Source organism: Macrotis lagotis, chromosome 1 (assembly GCF_037893015.1).
Source record: "Macrotis lagotis isolate mMagLag1 chromosome 1, bilby.v1.9.chrom.fasta, whole genome shotgun sequence".
Classification (NCBI taxonomy): Eukaryota; Metazoa; Chordata; class Mammalia; order Peramelemorphia; family Peramelidae; genus Macrotis; species Macrotis lagotis.
The window spans coordinates 409,520,874-409,536,169 of record NC_133658.1 but is presented as its reverse complement, the minus strand read 5'-3'; the positions used below and the strand labels follow the sequence as shown (position 1 = coordinate 409,536,169).

Genomic DNA, 15,296 nt, shown 5'->3' with positions numbered 1-15,296 from the left:
TGGACAAGGTACTGATTTGTTTAATTAACAGTACCTTATTAAAAGCTCAGGTTCTGGTACAGTGGTTATGGGAAGAATATTTTGGAAAAAATAGCAATGTACATTTTAAAAACTTAATTAAAATAGGCAGGAAGGAAGGAATGGAGGAAGGAAAGAAAGGAGGGAGGGAGGAAGAGAAGAAGGAAGGAAGGAAGGAAGGAAGGAAGGAAGGAAGGAAGGAAGGAAGGAAGGAAGGAAGGAAGGAAGGAAGGAAGCCTAGAGTTCTTTATGCATCCTCCAAGTCTTGCAGACTTAGCTGCAATAAATTCTGTTCTGGAAGATGTGCCATGTTTGCCCAGATTTCATTTACAGAATAAAGTATTATACCTCCTGTTCATCTTTCTCCACCCCCTCATCCCAAAGAAAATCTGTTTAGGAAAGGAGAGGAATAATTATTGATTCTATTTTATCAAGTTTCAATTCACTATTGCCTCCTATAGAATCCCTGGTAACCACAGGAAATAAACACACTGACCACTTTAAATGCTCTTAGAAAACTAGATTTGAATTGATCTTCCTGTTGAAGGTTCTCCTGATCCTCAGACAATTTTTCCAAGTGAATCTAATGCATTCTTTAGGGCCCTTCTTCTCTTCTCTTCTTCACCCAATAGAATTTGATTGGGCACATTTAGAGTAATGTCACCAGGAAATGTTTTTCCTTACCCTCTCCACCTTCTATACCAGTTTACCTCCCCCTCTAATGCAGAGATTTAGAGTGCAAATAGAGACAGGAAATGATATGACACATTAACTTTTTGTTTGAGCTCATCAATAAACCTATAAACAGACATTTATTGAGTCATTATAATGTAATAGGCACTGTGCTCCTGATCAAACATTTCTTTATCCACCTTCTCTGTGACCTAAAGATATATATATATATATATATATGTATATATATATATATATCTTTAATCTTTGCATATATCAATATTTATTTATCTGCAGAAAGGCCACCAGGTCCTTGGTCTGAATTATTATCTTACCTATAGCAATTATCCATTTTATATCAATTAATACTTCTTGTAAACAGTCTTGTATTACTTTCCAATGTTTCATAGGTCTATGCACCAAAAGGGCTGTGCCCATAACATATATTTTGATATCTCTTCAAGTATACCTAGTAGATTGCTTGGTACATAGTAGATGCTCAAGGAATTCAGTGCTGATTAAGTTGAAATACAACTGTGGAGATGAATTAGCCTCTTTAGACTGGTTTCAGATAGCATTTTTACAAAAGACCTTTGAGTGTAGTTATCAGTGGGTCAAATTCTCATTTCTAGCATGGTAGGAGGAGGGTTAGCTGGATTGCAATCTACACCAAAGAAAGGAATTCTCACTTTGATGAGATCAAAGATCCACTCAAGTGTATATTTCCAATCTCTTGGGACCTAAAAAAACCATTTGATTCCTGGAAAATCACCATAGAATTCCTTAAATTTCTGGATTATTTGGGTATCACATCCTATTGATATAATCTATCTTTCATTGTATGTCAACCTTTGGAGTCCAAAGCTGATAGCATTGTATCAAGTCAGTGGAATGGGAGAGGGTGGATATCTACCTAGAAATGTTCAACTAAGTAGGGTGAGAAGAACGGAAATTAAATTACTTAAGCAAATTTGAAATGGCTAGTTTTTAATCCTAGTAACTCTCTCCCACCCTCCATACATCTCCTCATTTCCTTTTTGATTTAGAGGTCTACTCTTCAAGGTGCAGGGGAGTTTAATAAGAAGCCTTCAGAACTGCTACTTATGTACGGCTCATAAAAAGCTCTCCTTAATTGGTTTCATAGCCACCTCATAAAATGGGGCCCTGCTCCCCTCACCTGAACCTGCTCAGCAGACATAGCAGTATTTGTGGAATTTAAATGGTAGCTATTTAACTGTATGCTATGGAACTTCAGATAGCCAAGTGTAGCCTTAAAGATTATGAATATTTAATATTAAAGTAGACCTGTGACTCATGAGGTCGATAGAAGATAACATCCAGAACAAGGGAAGTGATAGCCTTTTTGTTCCCTGTCCAAATCACCACATTTGAGGAAGGACTTGACAGACTGGATTGTGTCCAAAGAAGGCTAATTGAGATAGTGAGGAAACACGTCAACTTGCCCAAGATTTGTTGACAGCACTGGGGATTAAGTAGACTGGAGAAAAGAAAAATGGAGATTCTGTAACTGTCTTCAAATATTTTCAAGGTCATCCTGTAGGAATTAGATTTGTTCTCTCTGATCTCAGAGGGAAGAATTAGAACCAATGGGTAGGAGTTGCAAGGAGACAGCTATGGCTTATCATTAAGAAAAAACTTTCCAAACCTCGCAGCTGTCTAAAAGTAGAATAGGTTTCTTTTGGGAGATACCAAATTTCTTATAAACAGTCTTGTATTACTTTCCAATGTTTCATAGGTCTTCTATGACATAGGACATATGACTAAATTACTTCAGAGGCCCTTTAAAAACTTTAAGAGTCAATGATTCTTTTACTTGAGCTATACAGACTGAATGTTTACTGTACTTGGATAGAACTTCCACTGAGTATGTATCTGAAGGTAACAAAATAATAAACAGATATTGTCAAAGTAAACATTGTATGAAAAAAAAGACTCACAGTCTAGAAATTGCCTCTGAACTTTTATTTATGCCTGTCATCCTCACCATCTAAGATGTCCTCAGATCTTTTCTCTAACAAGAATGCCTGCTTCCTCAATCAAATACCTGAGTAATGCCCTCTTCCTCTATGAAGTCTTTCATGATTTGCTCTCCAAAGATAGATTATTTAATATTGAACATTTATATTCAGTGTATGTGTCATTTCTGCAATAGATTTGGAAGCTCTTGGATGGCAAAGATGCACATAGCCAATCTCAAAAGATACTGTGGAATTGAAATCAATTCCAAATTAACTGAATTAACAGAATGCAGGAAACAAATCCCTTGCATTTAGCCTTGGGAGGTGTATATCTTTTATATTTTGAGAATTCAAAACATTTTTAAAGAGACAATGTATACGAAAAGTTTTGCAGATCTTAAAAGGAAATATAAAAGTGAATTAACCTAGAAACTACAAATTCATTGAATGCAGAGACAGTTATAGTTTTTTAATCTCTGTATCTCCAATGCCTAGTAAATAACAAGTGCTTAATATATACATATATATGCTTGTTGAAAAAACTGTAAAAGAATGAAATATCATTATAAAATTTTGCCTTTGCCCAGATGCTGGTCAAAAAATTTGTGTTTTTACTATATTATTATACTTGAATGTTGCTATTCATAAAAATTACAGATTTTGAACTGGAAGGGACTTTTAGAGGCCCTCTAATTTTACAAATGAGGATCTGAGACCCAAAGAAGTTAACAAAGGTTACTTATTAAAATCAGGATTTGAACCCAGGTCCTCTGACTCCAAATACTTTATCCCCTGATCATAAATATGTTTTTTTAGGCTTAGCTACAGTGTATAATACTAGCTAGAATGATAAATGCATTAACGGAAATGTTAGAATTGACAGGTGGCACAGTGGCTAGAGTGCTGGGTCTGGAATAAGAAAACCTTATATTCTTGAGTTCAGATCTAACCTCAGTCACTTACTGGCTATGTGATCCTGGACAAGTCACTTGACCTTGATTGCCTCAGTTTCCTCATCTTTAAAATGAACTGAAGAAGGAAATAGCAAACCACTCCAGTATCTCTGTCAAGAAAACACCAACCAAGGTCACAAAGAGTCTGGACATGACTAAACTGATTGACTTGTTGAAACTGGAAGAGATCTCAGGGAGCATGGAGTTGAACTCTCTCATTTTACGGGTGTGAAAACAAAAGTCCTGACAAAGCTACTTAGTGACAAAAGTAGGACTACGTCCATGTCTCTTGATTCCTTTACTGCCAGTACCACTGACTAGTTTCACAGTTCCAGGAAACCTTCAACTTTCCTATTTCTTTATCTTCTAGAATATAGACTATGGAGCTGGTGAAAGGGACTCAGAGAGAAAGCAGAGTGTGAGGTCCCCTCCTTCCCAATCCCCCAGAAATAGTTACATCTACTTGATTTGTTTTCTTTAAAGGCAGTGGCCCTGGGGATACTGCCCAGTTTGATATGTTTATTTTTTCCCCATTTCTTTCCATTACTCAAATTTCCTTTACTGAATTATTGTTTGTCCCTGTCAGCAGTAGGGAAGAGGAAAATAAACCATCTAGTGAGCAGGGATAAGTGGAATCTCTGCTTCTTTCTCACTGAGTTAGCTACACCCTAGGGTTGAAACAGGAGGGCTCAGTGTCTGAGCTGCTGGAAACTGAAGGAAGACAATCAGAAAATAGAGCCAGTTCCTGAGACCTTATTAGCTGGCAACCTTTCCCCCGAGAGCTCTCTGCTTGTCACAGTGACACCTGGTGGAGAACTCAAGCCTCACTGACCTCATTAAGAAATGAGTAGCTAAGGATCAAAGAGGAGTTCCAGTTTCACCATAAATGGTTATCCCATTGTGCCCTATTCAGATAAAAACAGATTTGAGAAGACATTTAGCTTCATCTTGTTCAGAAATATAAGGAAATTCATATCACTATTAGGTCTGTTTCCTAAGGTGATTAGGGAAAAAAGGAAAAGAACTTCTATATTCTAAAGTATCTAAAGCAGCTCTCTTAGTGTTGGCAAATAAGTGGAAGTTGAAGGGATGCCCATCAACTGGGGAAATGGATAACCAAGTTATGGTGTATGATTATGATGGAATAATCATTGTGCTGTAAGAAATGATGAGCTGGTTAATTTTAGAAAAATATAGAAAGACTGGCAAGAACTAATAATGAAGTTTAGTGAAGTGAGCAGAATCAAGAAAATGCTGTATATAAGAAAACCAATATTGTTTAAAAAACAATTGTGAATAACCAAGTTATTCTGAGTCCCATAAATACTCAAATCAGCTATAAAGGACATATGAAGGAAAATATCCACCTTCAGAAAAAGAACTGATAAATAGAAATATGCATACAATGGTTTTATACAAATTTATCTGTGTCAAATCGTGGCCTCTTTTGTGGGATAGGGAGAGAGTAAAAGGAGACAGTTTGGAACTTAAAATGTAACAAAAATTAAATTATTTTAAAAATGGAATATAATGGGACTCCATTGTATTCCAAGATAAGCCTCTGGCTTTCTTTTCTTTATGATGCTTTTTTGACAGTACAAGGGTCTCTGTACTCAACATCTGTAAAAAATATATCTGAATTTCCTATGGAGAATCAATGAATCAAAAATTCTCCAAGATGTGCCATCTCCTGGGGAAAATTGTAATTCATAAGCATCCTTGGCCTGTGCATCTATGTGACCTCGCATTAGAAAAAGATCCATAGCCAGGTGGAGAAAGGGGAAAAAATGGAACCTCAGTAAAAAAAAAAAAAGGAAAAAAGGAAAAGTAGGCTGTGATACATGGGGAAGAACTGTTGTATTTAGTACAGCTTCCCAGCCAATTTTTTTTGGCTTCCCTAGATTAATTGCTTTCTCTGTATGTGAGAGAGAAATATAGCAAGAACACGACCTTGGGAAATGGACTAAATAGGAGATTAAATGTTTAAGGCAATGACTTGGAATCATAGCTCTGAGCTTAAGTGGACTAAGTTGGATATTGAAGTCTTCTCAATAATAATTCAATAGTCATTTGCACTCTTGCCCATGGTTTCCCCTAGGAACATAAGAATTGGGTTTTATTTTTCCCTAAAAGAGTCCTCAGCACTATACTAAGACTAACAAAACATTGAATACAAGATAGACTTTATTACTGACAGAAAACACAAGCAATCATACCCACCCCCATAAATAAGACTTCTCTAGTAGTTTCTACCTCTCCCAGAGACCTTTATGTTTATTCCAACTTATAGTGACACAAGTTGAGGTCCTCTAATCATTTGAGTAAAGAACTAGAAGTTAGTAGGGAGTCAAAAACCCTTCCTTCTGGTGGATTCCACCTTGCCTTGGGACTATACAATTTACATGATTAGTACCATCACATGCATCAGTTTGGTTCTTACATGCCAGGCTTAATACACTGCTTCTCCTTCTTCTCTTATTGACTTAGGGAGATATTATGACCCCAGGACCTTTCTCTAAATATGTTTCTGTCTCTTCACCTACTTTCTTTCACTGAGATTTCAGCTCTTATTCCATATTTCTACCAGGCTATAGCCCTTCTCCCCACCCCCACCCCAGGAAACCATGTGAATTCACTGGCCAAGGAAGATTATGTATTATAGTTGTTCACAGGAGGTAGTGCAGTGTATCTTGATAATTTAGGATTCATTGATCTTCCATAGGAATATCAGAAATGAAACACAAAATAATCTTTCCTGGTGACAAATAATGGGGGGTCAAAATTCTCAGAAGAAATATAGGATGAGACATTAAAAAGCCATGACTTCTAGACTCAATTTTGTCCTGGACTCAGTGGCTTACTTGGGACAAGTCATCTTTCCTTCTCTGGGCTTAATACCTTTTCAATGAAAATAAATTCAATGTCTCTGAAGTTGGAGCATAATATTTCTACTTCCATACCTACTTCAAATCAATGATTTCTGAAATGCTTTATCTCAGAACAGAGATAAAACTGTTAAGAGTTCATTCCTTCTAATGTCTGATCAATTTATTTCTGGCTCCTGATCTCCCCTCATATTCTTGAATTAATGCCAATAGTTAGATGATAGAGGAATTTTTAAATACCTTACATTTTTGTCTTAATATATCACAATTTTCAAAATACTTTTACAAATTTCATTTGGTTTTTACAACCTTGTGAGGAAAACAAAGTTGACATCATCATAATCTTCACCACCACTATTTTAGAGATGGGAAGCCAAAGTTCAGAGAAGTTGACATACGTCCAAGGTCACACAGCATAGTCAATAGCATAGTCAGGATTAGAACTCAGGTCTCCTAGTCTTCCTTTTCTATAGTCTTTTAAAAATAGTTTTTCTTACCTTACCTTTCTTTTCTATAGTTTTTTTCATTATACTTTACTTCTCCATAGAAATACTATGTATAGTACCAAGGCCCTGACTAACTAGAACAATCTAATTGAAAAAAGAAGAGAGGGGAGAATATTATCAAATCCCATTATAAATCAGATGCTACTGGCTGTTTCCTCAGATGACAAAGGAAACATTATAACTAATGCGATAGTAATATGAACACTATAAATGAAGTTGATGAAGGCCATTTATTCAAAGAAGGAGGAAACATACTGATAGAGGGAGAGTGACTAATGAGTATCCAAGATTGTGGACTCTGATTCCAAAGGAAAACTCCTATCCCTGGTGTTTATTTAACTTTATCTGACAACTCAAGAGTAGCACATTTGTAAGAATCCTCAGTTCCCTTTGTCTAGCTCCATGGAAAACCACACAGCTCCTAACTTCTTCAGGCCATACACTGATCTGGCTGTTTCTATGTAGATTGGTTTCCTGGGAGTAATTGCTTTTGTAGCTTGATTTTACTGAAGCAGACAGACAAGGACATAGAGGTGACAGCAAAGTGAAATGAACATTGCATGAGTATTTTCACATGGTTTTCACGTTATTTTTCTAAAACTCTTAATTAATTAAGATAAACTGAGTATGAAATTTTATTTCTGTCCTCTGAAATCTAGGACCTGATTAGCACATTCATTTTATTAGGTAGATGTGTTCCTTACAAATATAAATCAAATTTATTTTTAAATGCACTAGAGGTTCTTGCTAATTAAAGAAATCTTATTGTGAGACCCTTTGCAAGATGAATAATTATTTCATTGGCAATCCCGGATTTTCAGGTATAGAGTTTGCTAAAAGGGATAAACCTACACATCATTATCATTTGGGGAACATGATTTTATATAAACCGATGGCATGGCAGGGTACTTTATAGTAAAATTTTGCAATCTCCAATCTTCTTTCTCTGGCTTATTCCTTATGTTTATTTCTTTCAATTCCCATTTCCCACCACTTATGAGAATAACATTTTTTATTACTCTACAGCTGTATCATGCCTGTTCCCAATCAAGTTAGAAAGATGAAATTGTGTAATATTTAAAGCATCTGAAATACCATTCAGTGTTCTTTCATCTAACAATTAAAGAAGGCCCTATAGATTTTTAGATGGAGCTCAAAAATCAGAGTCCAGAGTTAAAAGAGAAATGTAGAGCTTTCATAGCTCTCTGGCTATACCCAGCAGAAAGGACAGTTTGAATGATCTCTGATAGACATGATCTGCACTGACATCTATTTGACTTCAGGAAAACATCTGTGAAATGGGGTGATGGGAGGAGGTAGGGCAGAGGCCTCAGCAACAAAAGGGTTTCATGAAGGCAAGGGAGGAAACTGAAGAGAAGAGCCAGGTGTTTTAATTCCCTCTTTGCTGTAACTTATTAACTAAACTCAAGTTCATTTTCTTTGTCCCTTTGGACTGGGGTAAAGTTCTGAACATGACCGGAGGGGATATTTTTGTGGGGCCTTTTTGGGGTCAGAAAACACATATTCAAGGATCTTTGGCTGCAAATCCAGCTACATTATGTGAGGACTTTGACTGCTGCTGGCTCCCAATACAAAACAGATGTCTGAGGTCTTGTGTATGAAGGGAACACCCTGAGATCCTGCACTGATGGGGTTTTGTCTTGTTTCTTAGGAAGACAAGGAGATAGATTCTCCTAATGAAGTCCATGAAGAATCCATAATGAAAGAAACAAAAAGACCTCACTCATGCTCTCTGTCTCAGTAACCGCCTTGTGAGTTTTGTAGCATCTAAAAAGCAGTTTAAAAAAAATCAACCTTGGGGGCAGTTAGGTGGTGCAGTGGATAGAGCACCAGCCCTGGAGTCAGCAGGACCTGAGTTCAAATGTGACCTCATACACTTAATAATTACCTGTGTGACCTTGGGCAAATCACCTAACCCCACTGCCTTGCAAAAATCAAATGAATTTTTTTCTAAAAGTCAGCCTGCATTAATGACTCTTGGACCTCTAGATCCATGAAGGAAATAATAACAAAAATAATCCTTTTTATTCTAGAACCATAGACGTTGGAAGGACACTCAGTCTGTGCCCTCTACCTGAATCATGTATTTAATCTCCAGCATCCCTGACCAGTGGCCATATACTTTTTTATTAAATTTGGAAGAGTATGTGGTACAACTGAATGATTGCTGTTTGGAGAGGGAATTATATTAGTATATAAAATAAAGTCCTTTTTAGCGAATATTTTTTCTTCAATTAAGTGTGTCTAGGATTAATGATATTAGGGTAACTAGATGACACGGTAGATAGCAAGTTGGACCTGGGGTCTGGAAGATTTGAGGTCAAATTATTCTCAAACACTTCCAAGTTGTACGACCCTAGACAAGTCACATACCCCTGTTTGCTTTAAATTTATCATCCATAAAATAAGCTGGAGAAAGAAATGGCAAACCACTCGAGTATGTCTGCAAAAAACTCAAATGGGGTCATAAAGAATTGGATATGAATGAAATGATACAAGGAATAATGATTATTTATAATCTATTGCCCTTAAATAAGGCCATTTTGAAAATATTAATAAATGATTTCTATAAAATGACATCCCAAGCCACTTTTTAAAAAGAAAAACAATTAACTTGCTTTAAATTCTGAGTAATACAATGGCAATTAAACTATCTCTATCTTTTCTTGGAGAGGTTTAATTCTGTAAAATTGTGCTTTAAGCTATTTTAGGAAATTATAATAGAATTTCTATTTTACAAGCCAAATTGATTTCATAAATGTTTATTTACACATCATATATCTTAATTTTATATTTCTTAGCTTTTGAATTGAATATGTGTTTGCATACTCTGCCTAATTTTTCATCTTGAAAAATTTCATCATTAAAAAATTAAATTAAATTAAATGAGGGGTTTGAAGTAACTGACCTTTGATGTCTTTTCTAGTTCTAAATTTATGTTCTCATAAAGACTTCTAGTAACAGGGAACTAGCTCACTGTCTCTTGAGCTAGCCTTTGTCATTTAGGGATAATCATAATGGTTAGGAAAGTTTTCCTTATATCCAGTCAAAATCTACTTTCCTATAACAATAACTGTAACATTAATAGCAATAACAATATTCATCTATGTAGCACTTTAAAATTGTCCAAGTGCTTCACATAGTAGTATTAATTTCTATTCACTGATTCTATTTGCCCTCCCAGGGCTACCAGAAGAAAATGAAACACTCTGAAGATCAGTTATACACAGCTTTAAGACTTAACAAGCTCACAGCCCTTGTAGGTCAATAATAGGATTTGTTCCTATTTTTCAGATGAAAAGACAAAAATTCAAAAAGAAGGAGATGACTTTACCCAACACCACATGGCTAGTAAGTGGTAGAGCTGGGATGTGGATCAGGTCTACTGGCTCTAAGCCCAGAACTTTTCCTTCACCACCAGACTGGGCTGCCTTGAACCAGAAAATGGGTAGATGGTACAGACCAAGATTATGGTTGGAGCTCAGCCCAGAAATAGTTTTGCATTTTATGGGCTTGTTCTATTATTGATTGTAATGGAACTTGTGGACTCCAGAAAATCTACTATGTGATTTTTCTTTTTTAGACAAAAAAATTTGAATCTAGAAAGAAGAATGGAAAGGAAAATAGCTTTCCGTTACAATTTTACTTTGGCCTTTCTACGATGCATTGTACTCTTGATCATGTTGGTCTCTGAATACTTAAAAATACTTTTTGACTGCTTATTTGGCTTAATATAATGTTTATAAAAGACACAGTTTATACCCGACTCTCTTCTATGAAATGGAATTCTCAAGCATTTTCTAGAGATAACACATAGCATTTAGGAGTAATTGGTGCATATTTTCAGAATTGGAAGGAAATCTGATGAAAGTTCATCTGGTTCAAATTCATAAAACTCAACTAGAAATATGTGCCATTTATATATATATATATATATATATATATGTATATATATATATATATACATATATATATATGAAACAATACCTGCAGGTTGACTTAGTTTTAAATTTTAGCATTATCTGTATTTATTGTATTTTTATTTATTTTGTTATGTATTTTCCAATTTTTCCATCTGATTCAGGCCACATGCAGTGGCTGAAATTTCTGATCTACTATCTGATCCTCATTTTCAGATGAGGAATTGAAAAGGAGGTTGAGTGATTTACCTAAGGTCACAAAGATACTGATTCTTTGTGAGTGAAATTACTGACTTGAACTCATCTCATATTAACTGCCTATCTCTTTTTGTAAATCCAATTAAATATGTCCAAAATGAAACTCATTATATTCCCCCTGTCCACAAAAAAAAACAGTGTCCACAAAAAAAAAAAAACACAACACTGTCCTCTTCTCCAAACTGCCCAATTTTTTCATTGAAAACATTAACTTTGGGGCAGCTAGGTGGTGAAGTGGATAGAGCACTAGCCCTGGAGTCAGGAGTACCTGAGTTCAAATCTATCCTCAGACACTTAGTAATTACCTAGCTGTATGGCCTTAGCCAAACTTTTTGCCTTGCAAAAACCTAAAACAAAAACAACAAAAAAGAAAGCATCAACTTCAATTTAGTTACTCTGATCAAAACAATGATCCAATGCAATTCCAAAAAATCCATGATGAAAAATGCTATCTACCTCCAGAGAAAGAATTGAACTGGGTGCATATTAAAGCATACTTTTTTACTTTTTTATTTTTTGAAACTTCTTTTGTTTTTGCAACATGGATAATATGGAAATGTTAAAAAAAAGAAAGAAAAAAAGAAAAAGGAAGTACCACCCTCCTTCCATTCACCTAGGGTTTGCAACCTTGCAATTATCCTTGACTTTTCTTTGTCCCTTAATCTCTTTATTAAAATGGTTGTCAAGAATCATAGACACCAATTCCACAATATTATTCATATCTGGATCCCTTTTCTTCTGGGTAACAAATTTTCTATCATAGTACAGGTTTTCATATTCTCTTACCTTGACTATTTCTGAAATTTCTTCATAATCCCCCCACCTCTAGTTCTCTCCAATTCTTTCTCTTCATATCTGATACTCCAAAATCACAGATTCAATCATGTAACTGTCCTGTTGAAAAACTAAAGTTTCTTATTGCCTCTAGTATAGAATAGAAAATCTTTAGTGTAGCATTGAGCCGCATTCTGGCTCCTATTTGCCCTTCCATATTATTTCATAACTGTACTCTACACATTCTCTCTATTCTAGGCAATACTGTCCATTGTGACATTCTATCTCTGGCCTCCAAACCTAGGCATGAGGGTAACCCATGTCTGAAATAACTTCCCTTATCACCTTGGGATCATAGAATCTTTCATTCAAAGCACAATGTAGGAACCATCTCCAACACAAAAACTTATCTGATCTCCCCAGTTATTAGTGAACTTATACCATCAAAATTATTTTATATTACTTTGTAGAGACTGGAAATTTTGGTCTATGCATTACATCTTCCCCCTACCCCAAAGATTGTAAGCTCCTTATGGGTCAACATGGATTTGATTTTGTTTTTTTCATATTGCCATCATTTTGTCCATGTTGTTGTGGTGGTGGTGGTTATTTAGTTGTTTTAGTTGTGTCCAACTCTTTGGAGTTGTTTTTAGTAAAGGTACTGGGGTGGTTTTACAGTTCATTTTACAGATGAGAAAACTATGTGACTTGTCCAGGGTCACACAGATAGGAAGTCTCTGAAGCTAAATTTGAACTCAAGAAGATGTCTTCCTGACTCTAGATTTAGTATTCTATACATTGTGCCACCTTGCTTCCCCTTAGACCATAGAAAGTATTTTGAAAGTTAAACTGAATGAAATTTGGGGAACAGACAGCTCCAGATGCTATAGCCACATTAAGGATCAAAATAATATGATATGCTCTCTTTAAATACCACCCCTTTTTTACAATTTGACTTCTGAATGAGCCAATGTAGATCAGGACTATTAAATGACTGTTGAGTGGCCCTGTCTTCAGGACATAACCACCAGTAAAGGGTAAATCAAATAGCAGGCCATGTTATGTCTTCTATTTCTTTTTTCTGTCCCTCACTTTTCCCTTGTTTAATGTATCCAATCTTATTGTTTATGCTTTGTCTCAGTGTGTATATCTTCTAATCACCTCTCATTCCTGAAAAGATCATATCCATTAATGTACTACTCCAATGTCTCCTGAAACATAAATATACCACTTTCACATTATCTACCAACATAAAACAAACTCAGGAAGCCCCTACAAAACTGATTATCATTCAAGCACCAGCCTAGTGAGTAAGAAGTTCAGGGTCTGAAGGCTGATCTCTGAGTTTCCTTTTACCATAGTAATTCATAAAGACTGTGAACTGAGACCTAGAAAGGTTGTGGTCTGTGTCCTTGGAAGGAATACCACACTCATGAAACCAAGGATATTTTGATGTGGAGAACAAGGAGAGCATTTTTCTCTCATGACTTTAAGTATTAGAGGGTTCCAAAGACCAGATTAAGAATCTTGACCTCCCAACATGACTAAAAGGGATCTAAAAACAGGTAATCTTCCCATAAGACAGTGGTAAGCAAAGTCTTGGGTTTTCTAAGGATTAAGTTTTACTCAACAAGACAAATTCCTTAAACCTTCAATGCCTTCCCCAAAGGTTGGTTCCTCCCATTGAGCAAGTTTATACTTCCTTAAAATGGAGTTTTGTTTTTTGTTTTTTTGGGGGGATTGGGGTTCTGCCTCGAAGTTGTTTAGGCTACTTTCTGAGGAAAGTTGAGGATATCTGAGAAGGAACAGATACTGTGAAATTCTTCATTGACTCAAATTCTTGCTGAATAACACTTACTGCTCAGATCATGTGGTTAAATGTTGTACCAAGTCTTATTACAGGGAAGTCCATGATCATTTAAGTTTCAGCAAGATTTTTTTTTAAGTGTGGTATTGCCTTGAACTAGGGGAATGAAAGCTTGGCTGCTCTTGGGTTAGATGAGTAACCACTAAGGCATCCCATGACTTTAAATCCTGACATGTAATGCACTCATCTCCTTACCCTCCCATCTTAAAATGGAAAGTGACATTAGTCATGATGAAGAGTAGACAATATTCAAACATAGGTGGAGACCTACCACAATAGAATGAATCCTCTTTTGTAATGAATGAAAACTCCTCATTCTAGGGCACTCCCAGAACTGACAGAATGTCTCAGCTTGCCAAGGGTTTTGGAATACTTCGGTGAGTACCTTCATCATGTACTTCTTGCAGAAACAATACCATCAGCGAATAGCTAGGAAAGTGTAGTGAATTGCTTCTTGCAAAAGAGTGGTATAGGGTTGGATTTGTCTTCTTTGCATTTTCTTCCCAGTATCCTGTTCATTCCCCATCACTTTTTGTTTCAGATTCAGTCATATAAGCACCAAATGTTCAGCAATTGACCTCCATCACCTTCCTCAGCTCACTCTACTCTCCAGGTCATCTTTGATATGTTTTTCAAATGATCCTGTTTTCTTACCTCTTCCATTCCTTTTCCTCACATCCCAAATCCCCAGATTCTACTCCTGAAACATTTCATTTTACTTTTATCTATTTGAAGGATCATAGTATTCAATAGTTAAAACTGAAAAGGAAAATTATCTAATCTAATAAATTATCTAAATTTAAAATAATTTAATCAGTCACCAATAACTCAAATCTTATTCCTGGTTTAAATTTAAATTCAACAAGTCACTTAAGCCCTTGGGTCCTTTCTAAAATAAAGAGTGATGGACTAGGTTGCTCAAAAGTCTTCAAATTCTAGTGAACAGATTAAAGTAAAATGGGATAGGTTAAAGATAGGTTAAAGAGGTAATGAGTTTCCTATTACTCGAGCTCTTCATGCAGAAGCTCTATGACTGTTTGCTGGGAATGTTAGAACAGAGATATCTACTCAGAGAAGGGTTGGGCTAGATAGTTTCTGAGGTCTGCTTACAAATTTAAGATTCTATTGTTGACTTAAAGCCAAGGAAGAGATCAGAATTAAAAAAAACAGTTTCCAATATGAAAAACAAAATTAATCTTTCCAATGAAATTTCCATGTGTTTTAGAAAGCCACCTGAATTTGAAAAAAGGAAACATTTTGCTTTGAGAGTGGTGGCAGTATTGAAATTATGGATGATTCCTTGCTTTACAAAATGTTTTATTGCATGATTTCTTTAAATAAATCAATGCATTTAAAATTGTATCTAACTTGCAAAATTACATGCACACACAATTTTAAGGAACACATGCACTAACTAAAGCAAGTGTATATTTAGGATACTAT

The 15,296-nt window shown here is 35.6% G+C and overlaps 1 protein-coding gene and 1 long non-coding RNA gene across 5 annotated transcripts in view; one reads left to right on the top strand and one right to left on the bottom strand.

Annotated features, from left to right (window-relative positions):
- The window catches only part of LOC141506186 (uncharacterized), an 82,263-nt gene extending 68,005 nt beyond the window's left edge, over nucleotides 1-14,258 (top strand). The window contains exon 3 of the long non-coding RNA XR_012473787.1: nucleotides 14,175-14,258. This is a non-coding gene — a long non-coding RNA (uncharacterized LOC141506186). The remainder of the gene's footprint in view (nucleotides 1-14,174) is intronic.
- The window catches only part of FGF1 (fibroblast growth factor 1), a 150,329-nt gene that overhangs the window by 70,622 nt on the left and 64,411 nt on the right, over nucleotides 1-15,296 (bottom strand). The window lies entirely within an intron of this gene.